Source organism: Terrapene carolina, unplaced genomic scaffold, assembly GCF_002925995.2.
Source record: "Terrapene carolina triunguis isolate 2854851 unplaced genomic scaffold, T_m_triunguis-2.0 Scaffold751, whole genome shotgun sequence".
NCBI classification, from domain to species: domain Eukaryota; kingdom Metazoa; phylum Chordata; order Testudines; family Emydidae; genus Terrapene; species Terrapene triunguis.
Window position 1 is genome coordinate 2637647 of NW_020665102.1, and position 14219 is coordinate 2651865.

The following is a 14219-nucleotide window of genomic DNA, read 5'->3' on the forward strand; positions in this document are numbered from 1 at the left end:
ACTCGGAGGTCAGAGATGCATGCAGCCCAAAGTTCTTATCTACTCCGGAGGAGGTTAGCCAGTCACAGCTGGCGGAGCTTGGCGAAGTGCAAACAGTTGAGGAGGCCCTTGGTGAGTGGCTTTGATCTGGGGAATCACTGAAGTAAGTTGTTGGGGGCAGGAGGGTTGCAGAAAGCAGGCTTGTGTCTGTATGATGTGCATACCACCACATGCCTAGTCTGAGCAGTAGAACGGGGTGTTGATTGACTCCCTCACTTCACGGGAATCTGCCCCAGAGATCTCCATGAAACTCTCAAGGAGATACTGGGCAATCCGCTGCTGCAGGATCTTTGGCAGAGTTGCTTTTTTTCTTGCCCCGTTAAAGGTAATTTTCCCATTCCACTCTGGAGTCACAGTGGGGACGGGGGGCGGAGACCATTGAGTCTTGGAGAAGACCCTCCCTTGATTCCCTGCTCACCCTCAGGAGCGAGATATCTTCCATAATAAAACAGCCTGTGGAAAATATGGGCACACAAATGATTATAAGGCCCCTCCCTACAGTGCTGTCTCCCCAAGAGTCACGTGCCCACTGTACAGTACAGTCCTGGACAGTGATTTCCCCTTCCCCTGCTGTTACCATTTTGGGGGTCTGGTGGTTCATGTGTTCTTGGCTGAGGACATCTGGTTAGTGATTGGTATGTGAATAGAGGCTGTATTTTAAACCACTGCATCAATGGTCTATGTGTTGCAAACAATACTGCTTCTGTAAAATGTTGCATTTTGGCTTCACAGATATGACCTTGAGAGCCCAGCCTCCCTCTCTGTTGTTGAACGGCTGTTCAGAATTAGAAAGTGGCCATGAAGAACTAAAGAGAACTTTCTGCATGATGTCATGAGGCACTCCATGGCTGAAAGACAAGAATTGAAGGAGTTGTGGGACAGCGAGAAGAGGGACTGAAAGGAGAATGCAGTGCATCAGAACGAAGCCACGTAGCGGCTCTTAAACATTTATGGAGTACCAAGCAGACACGGTCCAGGCGCTACTAGCACTGCAAACCAAGCAGCTCCGTACCCGCCCTCCCCTGCAGCCGCTGTCGCAAAACTCTTTCCCATACGCCCCCCTGACACTGCCAACACACTCTTATCAATCTCCTGGCTCCAGTCTGTACCCACTGCATTGCACTCCTGCCCCATCACAGTCCAGCACTGTGGTCTCCCAGTACCCACTGCACTCCACACCTGTCACTCTGCAGTTTATTCCTGCTGCACTGTACTCCAAAGGATAAGGTTGGATATGATACCTGGACATACACAAATCTTTAACCGTCCTGGGACCTCCCCTTCTCATGGGACCCTCCCTTCCCCCATCCCCCACAGTGCTGATGTGTTTTTCCTTTTTGTTTGTTTCTCTCTCCTCTGGTGGTTGCTTTTTAATAAAAGAATAATTTTGGTTTGAAAGCAATCTTCATTCCATTAATTAAAAGCAAACAGAACCCTGCCAAGCAGCAGGCAATTTTCTTAAGGCTTCATAGTGCATCGTCTGCACCAATCACAATCACCTCCTAGTGTTACAAGCACTGCACTCCCATGCATAGCAACAAATATTAGTAGCTTTCAGCTTCAAATTGCTGCCTGAAGGCATCACTGATCCTTATAGCCCTGCTCTGCACCCCTCTAAGAGCCCTGGTCTCTGGCTGTTCAAATTCAGCCTCCAGGTGCTGAGCCTCAGTGGTCCAGCCCTGAGTGAAGCTTTCACCCTTCCCTTCACAGATGTTATGGAGCGTACAGCATGAGGCTATAAGCCTAGGAATATTGTCATCGGCCAGGTCCAGCTTTCCATCTAGGCAGCGCTAGCGGGCCTTTAAATGGCCAAAAGCACACTCAACTGTCATTCTGCACTTGTTCAGCCTGTTGAACTGCTCCTTGCTGCTGTCAAGGTGCCCCGTGTATGGCTTCATAAGCCACAGCATTAAGGGGTAGGCAGGATCTCTTAGGATCACAATGGGCATTTCAACTTCCTCTATGGTGATCTTCTGGTCTGGGAAGAAAGTCCCTGCTTGCAGCTTCCTGAACAGGCTAGTGTTCTGAAAGGTGCGTGTGTCATGCCCCTTTTTGGACCAGCCTGCATTAATGTCCATGAAATTCTCACGGTGATCCACAAATGCCTGGAGAACCATAGAAAAATACCTCTTGCGATTAATGTACTTGCTGGCTAGGTAGTCTGGTGCCAGAATTGGAATATGCGTGCCATCTATCCCACGCCGCAGTTAGGGAAGCCCATTTGTGCAAAGCCATCCACAATGGCAACGACGGTGCCCAGAATCAGGGTCTTTCAGCGCAGGATGCAATTAATGCCCTGCACATTTTTGTCAACATGCATACAACAGTTGACTTTCCCACTCCAAACTGGTTAGCGACTGATTCGTAGCAGTCTGGAGTAGCCAGCTTCCACAGTGCAATTGCCATGCGCTTCTCCGACGACAGGGCAGCTCTCATTCTCGTGTCCTTGTGCTGCAGGGCTGGGGCGAGCTCATCACACAGTCCCTTGAATGTGGCTTTCCTCATCGAAAAGCTCTGCAGCCACTGCTCGTCATCCCAGATGTGCATGATGATGTGATCCCACCACTCAGTGTTTGTTTCCTGAGCCCAAAAGTGGCATTCCACTGTGGTCAGCTCCTCCATGAATGACACCAGCAATCTCGTATCATAGCTACTATGCATGGCGAGATCAATGTCAAACTCCTCTTGCCTTTGTAGTTTAAGGAATAATTCCACTGCCACTCGTGATGTGTTAGTAAGAGCGAGCAGCATATTGGTCAACAGTGTGGGATCCATTCCTGCTGCCCGAAGAGGCAGAATGCGCAGTACACCAAACATTGAAAGATGGTGCCAAATGTTAACGGAAGCACAGGGATTTCTGGGATGCGAAGCAATGCATCATGGGGCATTGGGACAGGACCCGGGATGCCCCGCGAGCCCCTCTGCCTTCCCACAACTCTTAGCAGCATAAGAGGAAGAGATGCTCAATGGGATACTGAGTGCACTGCTCTGAATACCGCTGCAGGTGCCACAAGTGTGAACACGCTATTGTGCACGCAGCTGACAGTGTGAACACAATAGCACTCAGTGCTCTCTGAGTGGCACTGTAACTCTGCCAATGTAGACATAGCATCAGAGAGACTGACGGCCAGGATCCCAGGACTGATCCCATCTGGGGAATGAGGCACAAAGTACAGGCTATGCAGCCTTCACTAGTCTCCCTGTACCTGAAAAGCCTGCTAGCCCAACGTGCTGGACCATCTATGCCAGTACCTGGTTCCTAAACTGCAGCTACAGTTCCCACTCCAGGTGAATCCAAAGACAGAGAGGTGCAGAGATCCAACCCCTTATAATCTTAGAAACATTTTGTTCCTTTTTCTAGTTTTTGTCTGTTTTTATGAACTTGGAGACCTCCCAGCCTTCTATTAGATTGGGGTGTAACAGTGTGGCTCAATGGGGGTGAGTGTGTGAACACCTCTGAAATCTACAAAGGGAAGATGCTAGGAAGAATAGTTCCCCAAATCTTAATAGCCTTAAAACTCTGTGTAGGGACACATAGCTCCCAAATCGTCAGTCCACGGGTGCCGCACACTGCGCCCGTGGCTACGAGGCCGGAGGGGCCTACACCCCAGCGCCTGCAATTATTGGCTGACCTGATTGTCACCCTCGCTGCTCGCTTTCACGTGCACAAGATATGGGTTTGTTAGGTCATGTTGATGTGCACTGTACGCTCCTCCTATGCGCAAAAATTCAACCACTCATAAGTGCTGTAAACATGGAAGTAGGAGAATAAAAACCCCAGTGGAAAGTCCCTGGGAGGCTTTTTCGGCTACCAAGACCTGGCGCTCTGTCTCCTTCCTTTTTTCATCGCCACACTCTGCCCTATGAAATGACTGAATGCATGCTCCTCACCCCCAGCTCGTGTCCCAGCCAGGAGCCTGCACCCAGCACCCAAACTCCCTCCCAGAGCCTGCACCCTCACCCCCGTCCAACACACCCCCTCCTGCCCCTGAACTCGCACCCAGAGCCTGCACCCCTCACCCCCTCCTGCACCCCTGCCCCAGCCTAGACCCCAGGGCCGGCTCCAGGCACCAGACCACCAAGCTGGTGCTTGGGGCGGCACCTGGAGGGGGGCGGCGCGGCGCTCCGGCCCAAGAGCGGGGCCACGACCGGGCTCGCCGCCCTCCCCCCAGCGCTGCCTCTGGCCGCCGGGGAGAGCGGAGCCCCGGCCGGGCTCACCGCCCTTCCTCCGGCGCTGCCTCTGGCCGCCGCGGAGAGCGGAGCCCCGGCGGGGCTCTCCGCCCTCCCTCCGGCGCTGCCTCTGGCTGCCGGGGGGAAAGCGGAGCCCCGGCGGGGCTCTCTGCCCTCCCCCCGGCGCAGCCTCTGGCCGCCGCGGAGAGCAGAGCCCCGGCGGGGCTCGCCGCCCTCCTCCCGGCGCTCTGGCCGCCGGGGCTCCGCTCTCCCCAGCGGAGCTCGCCGCCCTCCCCTGTGGGGGGGGGGGGGAGGCAGCGGGAGGCTTTTTTGCCTGGGGTGGCAAAAAAGCCAGAGCTGGCACTGCTAGAGCCTGCACCCAAACGCCCTCCCTCCACACCCGCTCCCATCCCCAAACTCTCCCAGAGACTCCACCCCCAGTCCAGAGCCAGCAGCCCTCACCCCCTCCTGCACCTCCACCCCCTGCTTCAGCCCGGAGCCTCCACCCCCTCCCGCCACACCCCTCCCGCCACACAACTCCCTCCCAGAGCCTGCACCTTTACTCTTAGATTAAACAATGTTTAGGGTTTTTTAAATATATCATAAACATTACTATCACCTGAATTTTCACTCTGCTAGCCAGAATGAACTGAATTGTGCAGCTTTCTGGAAAGTGCAGAGACATTGAATTTTGGGGAATTTAATCACTGTGTTGTGGGTGGATGTTTTACACTCATCTCAGTGCAAAAAGTGAAATACTAAGGCAATGTCTACATTATAGAATTATGTCAACCTAACACAGTCATTAAATTGCTTGTGTGCACGCACACCTGGCTCCTTGTGTTGGCAGTGCACATCCTCAGCCATCTGTAGCTGCCGGAAGATCCATCTACATGGGGTTGTTCTGAACACTCAAACATTGGCTGATTAGGCTGGCTCTGGGAAGCGCCTGAACAGCGGTCAGTGTGGCTGGTCCTGGGGAGCAGCCGAGCAGCGATAATGGGGGTGGTTCCAGGGAGCACCCAAGTAGCAATCATGGGGGCAGCTAGATAAGTGGCCCCGGGTACCACCCGAGCAACAGTGGTACAGGTGGCGGTCTGAGCAGCGGCCCCTGGGGCCATTGAAAGAGTGGTCCCCAGAGCCTCAGAGCAGCAGCCAGAGGGCAGTCAGCTCCCATCACTGGAGAAGTGGCCCCCAGACCACGGGGGCCCAGGAGCAGAGATTTAGTAATGGGTATTTATAGTAAAAAAAGGGACAGGTCACGGGCCATGAATTTTTGTTTATTGTCCGTGACCTGAACATGACTTTTTCTAAAAATAGCCTAAGAAACTCCCTGGCAGATTTTTAGCTTTTCTAATTTTTCCTTGGCGTCGTACAAACATTTTTCCCATCAAAGTGATCAAGGTCTTTTAAAATGAGAAAAACAAATGAAACCGAATCAAAACCAAAGAAACCCCCACGAATCTCCCCACCACACAGTTTGGGTCTGAATTTTTCTGTTGAAATTTTGAGGCGATAAAACTCAGCCCTCTATTAGCCAGAAAACAAACCTAGACCTCCCATGCTGTATCTAAGACTTCTGCTACTGAACCACCAATGCTCTACTTCCTCTTGTGAGATATTTCCAGCTACCTGATATGGCTGCTATTCCAGGGGAGAAATTATTGACTCCAGGAAACATTTTTCTTAGCCTGGTTCTGTGTATCACTGGTTTCTCTAGCAAAGGCCAGTCCATGGCCCTATGGTCCAGACATCCTCCTTCAATTCAAGCTAGAACCTAAGAATCCTTTTCCTTTCCCCAGTTGTGGGATGGGAGACTTTGAAAAGTGCGCTCTCTGCTATTGCGCATAGCTAAGCTCAGAGAATAAACCCCAAATTTCCCCTGAGCTTTGCTTTTTGAATTTTGTATTTCAGATGACTTCAAGCCCAGGCATTGTGATTATTTACCAGTTTCTCTAGCACTGTTTCCACCACTGTTTCTGTAACATATTTTGTTTTTTATGGAACATGGTTGTTATTCCTTTGCCTAACACCAACCTGGAAGGCTAGGGTGTCTGTTTTGTCTGGCCCCTCCCCACAGACCACTTGAACGTGGTTGGGGGCGGGATAGCTTGGTAATTTGAGCATTGGCCTGCTAAACTTTAGGGTTATGAGTTCAATCCTTGAGGGGGCCACTTAGGGATCTGGGGCAAAATCAGTACTTGGTCCTGCTAGTGAAGACAGGAGGCTGGACTCAATGACCTACCAGGGTCCCTTCCACTTCTATGAGATAGGTATATCTCCATTTTTTTTTTTATAACCTTCCACAAGCAAAAAAAAAAAAAAGCCCCACCGGTCACACACACAAAACAGATAGACACAAGACACAGAAGAAACTGAATTATTTGAGCTATCAACATTTCCACTTTCTCACAGCATGTTAGTTCTGAAGGTTGAACACCCTCCTGAGCAGGGGTCCTTTGTGTGTCACTAGCAAACTTATAGCATATTGCAGTAACAACCATACAGCAAAATGCATAACTTCATTCACCCTAATGCTGTACATATTTGGACAGAATGATGGATTTCAGCAGATCATGACTTTTCATATGATAACTTACAGGAATGCTTTGTATGAAATATCACAACCATATATGAATGATGAATATGTGGGCTACAGGGGGCTATTTTGAGGTACATCATGTCACAAAAGCCTCTAGAGACTGGCCTTTTGGAAGAGCTGGCTGAAGAGCCTTCCTAGTAATGGAGAGATCATCTCTTGGCCTGCCAGTTTTTCCTTGCTGAACGAAACTTGTCTGTGGGCTCCCTATTTTGTATCCCTTTCTTGTAAACAGAAAAGAAGTTCCTGGCCAATCCTTGTAAGCGCTTGTTTAAGACAGAGAGAGCCCTCCTGGCAGCGAAGTCCTGGAAAGTGGCAAATGAGAAGTCTGGAGCTGATGGAAAGGTTGCCATGACTCAGAGTTGAGCCAAGGTTGCTGCAACCAAAATGCAGACTTCTAACCACTATATTGTCACAGCAGCTGATGGAAAAAGTGACTCTTAGAAACTCTCTGTCAGTTCAGCTGTGGCTTTCTTTACACAGACAGCCAGACAGCTCAAGGTCTGCTGGTCTTCAGGGAAATGGGGAATTTCTGCACTTTGGAATTTTCAGCTGTTGTCTACGACCCTCAAATGGAGCAGTTGCAGGTACCATGGCTTAGATGGCTAAATCACCTTCCTAGTAAACAGGATATCCTGGCTTCAACTCCCAGTGATGCCTTACTTGGTGTCTTTGGTCTCATCTCATCACACTTTCCTATATCTTTCTGAGAAACAGAAGACACCTCCATTGGCAATCCAAGCAGTTTTCTTATCAAAGAAAAGTGTTCTTTGCAGAGAAGCATTGGAAATAATGAAATCACAAGCCTGGAGTTGAGGAAAAGTCTGAAGTCCTGTGCCTTCATTTATCACAGTGCAACCCTCTCCGCTTCTTTTGCCTACCTAGTGGTGCTTACGGGAGAGCCCACTGAGCAGAAAGCAGTTCTGTCCTAAAACTCAAGCCAGCGGTTTTGAACCCACCTCATTTGAGCTGGTATGTTTCACAATGACAGTCCCTTTAGCTTTGCTTGCCCTCTAGTGCTGCTCCTGGTTTATCAGCTCTGTGCGCTTAGGAAGCAGCTGAACTGCTGTACCCCCCCTTCTCACCGGCCACCTTGTTTCCTCTCCTTGTTCTCCTAGGCTATCCCAGGCCCTTTCCGACAAAAGCTTTTGTCAGAAAGTGACCTAAGTACTGGAGTGACCTAAGTACCTGCAGGTTTCCCTCGCACACTTCCTAAGGCAAACAGTTATTCCCTTCTCTGACACTCTTGGGGTAGATTGCCTTTGAAAAGCCTTTGCCTCCTGCTTTTGGGTTCAAAAAACTCTGTGTTGGGTTCCCTGTTTCTTTGGTTAGACGTGGTTGTTCTCACACCTATCTCCTTGCTTTCCACATAAGGTGAGGGAAGGACATTATACCCTAGTATTCTGGCATTAAATGACCAAGCTTTTCTGTCTGAAATGACCCTTCCTGGTCAGTGAAACCTGTGGTGAAAAACTTTCCCTTGACTTTACTGCATTTGGATTTCCTGTCTTGTTGAATGTGTCCCTGGGAGCGGTCAGGGAAATGTCCATGGAAAATGGGAGCAGATGTGAGCTGAGCTTTGTTGGTTGGGAGATTTGGCTGTGTTTTGTCTCCTTGTGAGATGGGCAAATTGGAAAAGCTCTTGCAGCATTTCTGATTATTGAGTTAAAAAAGAAGTTTGTGGTGCACTTTGTTTTCCCGTTCTTCAAAGGAAAACTGATTGAGCTGATGCACTGGCTACTAAGAAAACTGTATCAAATGGGCACATGGGTATTAGGTTTCTGTAGTGCAGCGGTTGTCATGTTTGCCTCACCCGCAAGAGGACAATGGTTTTTGAAACCAGGCAGGACCAATAAGTTTTTGCTCCCTTCTGAGCCCTTTTGTCTTCTTTCAGTCCATCTGCATTCCTTTCTCAAATATATCCATAAATTCTATGATTTCTTCCTTGTTATTTTTCCTTTCATGATATAAACTGGACATTAGGAAGTTTAGACTTGAAATTAGATGAAGGTTTCTAACCATTAGAGGAGTGAAGTTCTGGAACAGCCTTCCAAGGGGAGTAGTGGGGGCAAAAGACATATCTGGCTTCAAGACTAAGCTTGATAAGTTTATGGAGGGGATGGCATGATGGGATAGCCTAATTTTGGCAATTAATTGATCTTTGATTATTAGCAGGTAAATATGCCCAATGGTCTGTGATGGGATGGGATCTGAGTTACTACAGAGAATTCTTTCCTGGGTGCTGGCTGGTGAGTCTTGCCCACATGCTCAGGGTTTAGCTGATCACCATATTTGGGGTCGGGAAGGAATTTTCCTCCAGGGCAGATTGGCAGAGGCCCTGGAGGTTTTTCGCCTTCCTCTGCAGCGTGGGGCATGGGTCACTTGCTGGAGGATTCTCTGCACCTTGAGGTCTTTAAACCACGATTTGAGGACTTCAGTAACTCAGGCATAGGTTAGGGGTTTGTTACAGGAGTGGGTGAGTGAGATTCTGTGGCCTGCGTTGTGCAAGGGGTCAGACTAGATGATCATAATGGTCCCTTCTGACCTTAAAGTCTATGAAACTTTAACGTCTAAAGGAGGGGGTTAGCCTGAATTTTGATGGAAGGAACAGACCATCATTTGGTAGATTACCAGCTACTTAACAAATCTGAGCGTAGAAGAATCCCAACCCTTTGTCCTGCATATTTAGCTCCCAGTCAGCAGTTTTCTCTCACTTTTGTTTATTTTGAGCTAACTACAAACAGCCTCATGTCCCCTTTTCATGCCAGAGAAATCTATTGACTGATGATCACATTTCCCCTCCTTTCCTGGCTAGGCAGGGTCAGGGAGTGAGGAATCAGAAAATAACAATTAGAAATGTCTAAGCCAGACTTTCAACACATAACACCAATTTTCCTGTTTGAAATAACATTATTTCCTTAGCCCTTTTTAACATCAACCTCTTGTTCTTCTTCAAATGATGTTACCACAAGCTCTGAACTACTAATTTCCTTACTGCGCCCTTGATATTTTTAAAAACAATGAGGAGTCCTTGTGGCACCTTAGAGACTAACAAATTTATTTGGGCATAAGCTTTCATGGGCTATAACCCACTTCATCAGATGCATGGAGTGGAAAATACAGTAGGCAGGTATAAATACACAGCACATGAAAAGATGGGACTTGCCTTAACGAGTGGGGGGGGGGTCAGTGCTAACTAGGCCAATTCAATTACAGTGGATGTATCCCATTTCCAACAGTTGACAAGAAGGTGTGAATATCAACAGAGGGAAAATTATTGTAGTGAACCAACCACTCCCAGTCTTTATTCAGGCCTAATTTGATGGTGTCCAGTTTACAAATTAATTCCAGTTCTGCAGTTTCTTGTTAAAGTCTGTTTTTGAAGGTTTTTTTGTTAAAAAATGGCCACTTTTAAGTCTGTTATTGAGTGTCCAGAGAGATTGAAGTGCTCTCCTACTGGGTTTTGAATGTTACAATTCTTGATGTCTGATTTGTGTTTATTTATTCTTTTGTGTAGACACTGTCCGGTTTGTCCAATGTACATGGCAGAGGGGCATTGCTGGCACATGATGGCATATATCACATTGGTAGATGTGCAGGTGAATGAGCCCCTTATGGTGTGGCTGATGTGGTTAGGTCCTATGATGGTGTCCCTTGAATAGATGGAAATGTCAGTTTGCTTTCTCTTCCTGTTCTGTCTAAACTAACGGGAAGAGCCATTTCCTGCGTAAGATCGTTGAGAGGCAAGAGAGTGCATTTCATTTTGGGCTCACCATATAAACAAAAAAGGACACGTAAGGCAGTAAGATCAAGCACCCCACCTGGGGCTTAAACCCACAGCCCTGAAAGTAAGAGTCTTATGTTCTACCAATTGAGTTAGCCAGGCTGTTTACAGCAACTCTTCAAAGGCACAGTCACAGTGTAAAAGGAGCCCTAAGGATGCTTCTTTGCACACTAAGATTCCTTTTCTGACATTTGCCTTCTGTCTTCGTTCTTTCGCTCTCCAGCTAGCAAACAGGGGCTATTACAAGGCTGGTTAGATGCTGGTTTCTAGACCCGAGAGCTGGGGTTGATTTACCAGCTGGTCAGAGAAATGAGCACGGGAGGGTAAAATTTAGTATTCTCCCACCAGAGGGAGATGCTGTTTGACTCAGATAGTGGGGGACAGTCAGAAAAAGCTTCTCAGCTCCCAGAGAGGGGGTAGAAAAGTCGATCCCCCCCAAGCCACCCACACATTTTTGCAAGACATCAGACCCCCTGGGGAGAAGCTCCTCAAAGAAAATGTGGCCCCAGGAGTGTCAGAGAAGGGACTCACTGTTTGCCTTAAGAGGTGGGTGAGGGAAACCTACAGGTCCTTAGGTCCCTCCAGCATCTGATGAAAACCATTTCTGGGAAAGGGTCCGGGATAACTGAGGAGGACAAAGAGAGGACAGAAGGGCTTGCAGCTGGTGTGCAATCACCATGTTACCAGTGGCCCGAGAGAAGCAGGGTTCAGCCCTTTGTTAGCTTCCTGAGAGCACAGAGCTGACAAAATGAGATCTGCGCTAGGGCGCAGCTAAAGCCAAGAGACCTGTTATAATGAATCAGCATCCCATCAGGTGACATCAAACCCCCTCTCTGGGTTTCTATCCCAGAAATACTGTCAGCTCAATGATTTTTTTCCCCTGACGGAGCCTCCAGATTATAAACAGAAGAAGAAGGAGAGAGGATTGCACTGGGGTAAATGAAAGCAGAGGAGAATTGCTCCTCTGGTGATTTCTTTGTTTTGCTCCTGTGATGCTGATGGAGGAACCTGAAGCATAATTTGAGTTTGTGACACCATGCCGTCCATTTTTTGGGCTCAGGGCAATAGAGACTGGACCAGGATCTGACATTGGCAAAGTAGGAGTCTGAGAAGCCAAAGCTAGCTGTCAAAAAGAAACAGCCCTACTGGGTGCTTTAAATGGTGGGCTCTGGTGTTTTAACAGTCATGGACTGGGTTCAATTCCGCATTTGAAATTGAAAGGAAAAGAGGGCTCCTTTTCCTTATCACAAAGGCAAAGAATGGCTTTTTTCTCAGCAAATATTTTAAAAAGGCGCTGACTCGAGCTGCAGCTCTCATTTCATTTGCATTTACAATGGAATGGTTGTCTCTACAATAGACAGGATTTCTTCATCTAGACTCAGATTCCACAGGAATACTAGAAGCAATAGTGTCTAACTAATACCTGCCTTTTTTTGGAGAACAGCAATGTCTGAGTTTTCCATGGACATTTCCCTTCCAGCGCCTCGGGCCCCTCCAACAATGCAAGAAACCGAAATGCAGTCAAATACACGGAAAGTTTCTCACCATAGGGTTCACTGACCAGGCTGGGGAAAAAGTTTTGCCAGAATACTTGGTTATAATATCCCTCCCTGGCCTTAAATGAAAAGCAAGGAGATAACTCTCAGAGCACACAATTGGAGTAGGTAGGGCACCCATTTATGACTCAAAATCATGGATTATGAGTCTCATATTCTACACTGTTAATGTATTGCACCCTTCCCCCTCCACCTGTATATTGAATAGCCAAGCCTGCCTCCCCTCAATTTATGCCAAGTCTCTTCTGGATAAGGAGCTTGGAATTTATCCAACTAGATGCCCTGAATACACTACTTTTGAAGATGTTTGAATTCTCTCCAACTTCTATCATAGAAATGCTAAGCAGTTGGTATTATAATGTTACAGGAGAAATTGAAATGAGACTATTTCTTCAGATAGAAGGCAAGGATTGTGTCAGGAGCACAATTTGACCACCCATCTCTATATGGAGCCCAGACTACAGAGCCATGAGTTTGAGGCATTAAACCACTTGGCCAGCCTGACACTATTAGGCAAGCCCTTTATCAATCTTAGTTTTCTTTAACTTCTTATGAACTCTTCAGGGAGGTGGAGATGGCACATCTCCTTCAACTTCTAGAGACCTTCTAAAGCACAGCTGATTTTTATATGTAGTCTCCCTGCTCACTTTTTAAGTGAATAAAAGATGGTTACTAGCATTCTGAGAAAGTAATATTGAACCTCAAACTCCTGCATAGTGGGCCAGATGGCCAAGCAACCAGCACCCACAACTGCTACCACCTTTTGTTTTCAAAATAGCTCAGCCCTCAGTGTGTTCAGCCTTTCTGAAAACCTGGCCAAATTTTTGGTGCCTAAATGGGAGCTGAGTTCGTCTGAACGTCTGGATCTAGAGATGAGTGTGAGACCTTCTGAAAATTCTGGCCTATGTATCTGGAAGCTCTAAGAACCTTCAGAACTTTTATCATGTGCTAGAACCTGATGAGAAAACCTTTCTTCTGTAGAACTCAGCAGAGATTTTCTCATTGACTTACAGTCACAATGTTTCATCTTGATCCCAGGTTTAGGTACCAACAAAATGCATTTATTGTATTTTTACATGCAATGTGAAATAAACACCCCTATGTGGGCAGAGGGATAGAAGTAGGTCTGCCACTATACTACATTGCCTTTCATCAGAAGATACCTGAGCAAGGTAGTAACCAGTGGGCAATAGGTGAAAGGCCCGTCATCCATGCTTAGAACACTTCAGCAGCTAGACCTCAGGAATGGAAAAGGTTAATTTTCAGTTTCTCCGGGATGGTTACTTCCAAAAACTGGTATGTAGAATGGGATGAACGTTTTTGGATGAATATTTTATTTGCTGAAATACTTTGGTTGACCCAAAATTATTTTTTGGTTTTGTTTCAGCAAGAAAATTGGAAAAAAATATTAATCTTGGGTCAACCTGAAAGTCTATTATTGTTATTATAATGTTGGTTAGACTAGCTAGCAAGGGGGGGAAATAATTTGCACATGTCTATTTGTGTAAAAGGGCATGCAGCCTGGACTTGGAGTCGCACAGTGGAAACATGCCCACATTCTGCTACTAGTCAGTGGGAAGCTTTGATTTTTTAATGGTCTCCAAAGCCCTTCCCAACATCATGTAGAAGATGGGGGAATCAGGAAAAAAACATGAATTTGTTTAAATTACAAGTGAAGAATAATTGAAGGTTTTTTGAAGTAAAGCCCCTTTTCCCTGACTGGGAATTGAACCCAGGCCATGGCAGTGAAAGTGCTAAATCCTAACCACTAAACTACCAGGGAGATGATGGTATTACTTTTCTTCTCACTTATGCTACACTTTCTTAGGCTATTTTCTGTCCAATTTCTGAAGCTGCTCCTTTGTCCATTCCCTCAGGGGCTAAGAGCAGAGAGTGCAGGAAACCCTGTGCTCAGGGTCACAACCAGAGCCCAACCCAAGGTACTGAAACAAACTCAAATGATGCTTCCTCTAGCAGGATCACAGAGCAACGCAAAGAAAACCCATGATGAAAAATCCTCCTCTGCCCTCATTTACCCCATTGTAACCCTCTCAGCAGCCGACCTGGACGC

At 47.3% G+C, this 14219-nt stretch overlaps 1 non-coding gene across 1 annotated transcript; it reads right to left on the reverse strand.

Annotated features, from left to right (window-relative positions):
• Positions 1-13859: 13859 nt before the first annotated feature.
• On the reverse strand, positions 13860-13931 carry TRNAE-UUC. The gene has a single exon. It is a non-coding gene; the product is annotated as a tRNA-Glu (tRNA).
• Positions 13932-14219: the final 288 nt, after the last annotated feature.